General features: G+C 46.1%; 1 pseudogene; it reads left to right on the forward strand.

Annotated features, from left to right (window-relative positions):
* The first annotated feature begins 2,748 nt into the window (after positions 1 to 2,748).
* Positions 2,749 to 3,609, forward strand: LOC131904494 (large ribosomal subunit protein eL8-like; annotated as a pseudogene).
* The last annotated feature ends 572 nt before the right edge of the window (positions 3,610 to 4,181 follow it).

A 4,181-nucleotide genomic window follows, 5' to 3' on the forward strand; every position in this document is an offset into this window, starting at 1 on the left:
TTAACCTATTAAGATATATATATTGGACTTCCTGAGGTAAGATGGTAGAATGTACTGTACAATTCTGTGAATGAGAGGAGACAGGGTACCAAAGAACACAGTATTCTGAGGGAAGAAACCTAGTAAGAAATTTGAAACGAACCAACACAAAAGATGGCAGGGCAGATAAAGAGCCCAGAGAAACAGAAAGACAGTGCAGGCAGATCGCAACCACCTGTAACTCCAGTGCTAAGGGATCCGGTGCCCTCTTCTGGCTTCTGCAGACCCACACACATGTGGCTTATACTCACCCAGACACATAAACAAAAATAAACCTTCTTAAAACGTAAGAACCTACACTCTGACCAGAGAAGCACATAGGCTAACTGCAGATCTTCAGCTCTCCCTCAGCTCCTCCAAGTCCAATCCCCCACCCTGTAGCAGACATCCAGATGCAGTCACCTTCTCCATTTGCCCGTCTCCAGCAAATCACACATATCTCCCTCCCACCTAACTGCCCTCCCCCACCCCACCGCCCACACCCACCCTACACCCACCCCCACGCATTACTTTATCCCAGCTCTCAACACTAGCAGGCTTTGCCTGGGAACACAGAGGCCATTCAGCCAAAAAAAGCAAGTAGGCTAACTACAGATCTTCACCTCTCCCTCTGCTCCCCCAAGTCCAATCCCCTAGTCTCATTCCCAGCTCTGTAGCAGACCTTCTGCTGTGGCCTCCCCTAACTCTCTGCCTCAATCCTCAGGCACTAAGCAAATCCTGGAGAACACACTGCTTTTGTTCCTCCTGTGGACCTTCTCAGTCGCCCCTCTCCAATCCCATCCCCATTCCTAAGTGTCAGTTCCTAGGACCCAGAAACACATTTTACCTGGAACCTCTAATGGCCACACCTATCAGGACCCAAGAAGAATTTCCTATCAGGCAACACATAGCCACCATACTCTCCTAAGAACCAGAGAGGGCAACAGAAACAAGAAACAAAACACTCACCCAACAAAGGCAAGACCAGATATCAGCACCTAGAATCCCAATCTTCCTAAACCCAGATGCCTTGATGCCAACATAAAAACACAACCAATATAGCCAGGACAGTACATCTCCACTAGATCCCTGCAACCCCACCAAAGCAGGCCCTGAGTACTGCAAAAGAGCTGAAGCACAAAAAAAAAAAGGACTTTAAAACAGCCTTTATCAATATGACAGAAGTCCTTAAAAGAAAAATGAATAAATTGATATTGTTATGCCCAGATCATGACCCCAAAGAGACCACCGAAGACCTTGGATGTCCAGAATGCAACAGCAAGGTTTATTGTATAGGTACAAGTCTAGACAGGGAACTCATTCCTACACCCAATACAGTGAGGCAGGGAGGAGTTGCTCTTTCTTTGTGAGGCTAGCTTTTTAAAGGCAAAAACCACAAGCCCTTCAGGGGGGTTGGTAGGGTTTTGCACGGGTGCAACTCAGATTGGTTTATTTGTATCTCTGTTCTCTTTTAATTGGGTGAGGGTATGTAACCTTTGAATTTACAGGTTGGTGGTTACAATTATCACTTTGGGGGCAGTCGGGCACAAGTCCCAGGCTTTGTCCTTGAGCTGCCATGGGGGCTGGCTGGCCTAGCACGTACTGACTGTGGGGGCTGGCTCAGTGGTCCAGGCTCTGTCCTTGACTCATGCACATAACTCTAAATTGGTGAGGGGTCCCAGACAGTAAACATCTGGTGAACTATGAGCAGTCAGAGTATGTACAGAAAGGGAACTTATTGATGAAATTATTAAGGCCGCTCCACATAGTTAAAAGGAAGATTTATTTAATGGGTAACTTACAAATGAAGGGACAGGTAGGTCGCGGGGTCTGGGGAAGGTGTATCACAGTCCAGCGGTGTTCTCTGGAGCTCTGCTGGGTCCACCTCCATTATCCAGCGTCCAGGAACAGAGAGAGCTGTTCATCCTGATCTCAGATCTCCCGGCGCCTCCCTTGGCGCCGCCTTGTAGGCGTGACAGTTGCCAAAGCCTCAATGGGGGTTGAAACTTCCAGATCAAAGCTGGAATGGCTACCCACTACAGCAAGGACTATGTCTTTTGTTCATGGCCCTCCCAGAGACTGCTTGCTCAGTCTCAGGAAAGTTAAATTGAGGTCTGATCTCTGAGAGAAGACTGAGCAGCCTGTTATGGCATCTTCTTGGTCCTTTCAATATGAGTTCATAACACGCCCCCATGGTTGAGCATGGTCACGCATGCCCGGCAGGACCTAGTCACTTCCACCTAGTCATTTCCGGGTCAAACGTCTTGTTTAACCCAGGACCGTGGCTTTGTGCAGTTGAGTAAAGCACACAATGCAACCATGTGATCTATGCGCATGCGGAGAATAGCCACATGGGCCTGTGTGTGCAGGCGCAGTTCAGCCTTTAGGCACAGCCCAGCCTTTATAAGCCGAAGCCATGATTCCCAGGCCCCCTTCACACACGTGTCTTTCCACAGGCCTGTGCACATCTGTCCCTCTCCCTTATCTTAATAAAACTCTTGTTAGTGGATTCTGTCATGTTTTGGACTTTTCCTCGCAGGGTAAGAGTGCCACAAAAAAAAAACCATAAACCCCCTAATGAAAACACAAACAATGGAAGGAAATGAATAAAACAATTCAAGACCAGAAAGTGGAAATGAAATCAATAAAGAAAATGCGAAGTGAGGGAAATCTGGAAATGGAAAATTTAAGAACTCAAGAGGAACCTCTAAGGCAAACAGAACACAAGAGATGGAAGAGAGAATCTCAGGCATGGAAGACATGACAGAAGAAATGGAAACTTCAGTCAAAGAAAATGTTAAATCCAGCTCTCTCCTCCAGCCTAGCAAGACGCCCGAGGGGAAGAAGGTGGCCCCAGCCCCTGCTGTTGTGAAGAAACAGGAGGCCAAAAAGGTGGTGAATCCTTGACATCCAGCCCAAAAGAGATCTCACACGCTTCGTCAAATGGCCCCTCTACATTAGGCTGCCAGGGCAAAGGGCCATCTTCGATAATCAGTTCAAAGTACTTCCTGCCGTTAACCAGTTCACACAGGCCCTGAACCGGCAAACAGCTACCCAGCTGCTTAAGCTTACTCACAAGTAGAGGCCAGAGACGAAGCAGGAGAAGAAGCAAAGGCTGCTGGCCCGTGCTGAGAAGACAATTGCTGGCAAATGGGACGTCCCAACTAAGAGACCACTTGTCCTTTGAGCAGGGGTCAATACAGTCAGCACCTTGGTGGAAAACAAGAAGGCTCAGCTGGTGGTGATTGTTCATGATGTAGACCCCATTGAGCTGGTTGTCTTCCTGCCTGCCCTGTGTCAAAAAGATGGGGGTCCCCTACTGTATCATCAAGGGAAAGGCCAGGCTGGATTGGCTGGTCCACAGGAAGAAGACATGCACCACTGTTGCCTTCACACAGGTTAACTTAGAGGACAAGGATGCTCTGGTTAAGGTGGTGGAAGCTGTTAGGACCAGTTACAATGACAGATATGATGAATCATTTCAGATCTGCCACCACTGGGTAGGCAACGTCCTGGGTCCCAAATCTATGGCTCAAAATTGCCAAGCTGGAAAAGGCAAAGGCCAAAGAACTCACCACTAAATTGAGTTAAATGTACACTGCTAAGTTTTCTGTACATAAATATAATTATAAACTTACCTTCCCAAAAAAAGAAAGAAAGAAAGAAAGAAAGAAAGAAAGAAAGAAAGAAAGAAAGAAAGAAAATGTTAAATTCAAAAAGCTCCTGGCCCAAAACATCCAGGAAATTTAGGACACTATGAAAAAATAAATCTCAGTATACTAGGAATACAGGAAAGAGAAGAACCTCCAAATCAAAGAAAATATTTTCAATAAAATCATAGAAGAAAATTTCTCTAACCTAAAGAAGGAGATGCCTATCAAAGTACAAGAAGCATACAGAACACCAAATAGGCAGGACCAGAAAAAAAAGTCCCCTTAGCATATAACAGTCAAAACACTAAATGTACAGAACAAAGAAAAAAAATTAAAAGTTTTGAGGGAAAAAGGCCAAGTCACATATAAAGACAGACCTTTTAAAGTTACACCCAACTTCTCAGTGGAGACTCTGAGAGCCAGAAGGGGCTGAACTGGTATTCTGCAGACTCTAAGAGACCACAGATGCCAGCCCAGACTACTACACTCAGCAAAAATTTCAATCAGGAG

Source organism: Peromyscus eremicus, chromosome 2, assembly GCF_949786415.1.
Source record: "Peromyscus eremicus chromosome 2, PerEre_H2_v1, whole genome shotgun sequence".
NCBI classification, from domain to species: Eukaryota; Metazoa; Chordata; class Mammalia; order Rodentia; family Cricetidae; genus Peromyscus; species Peromyscus eremicus.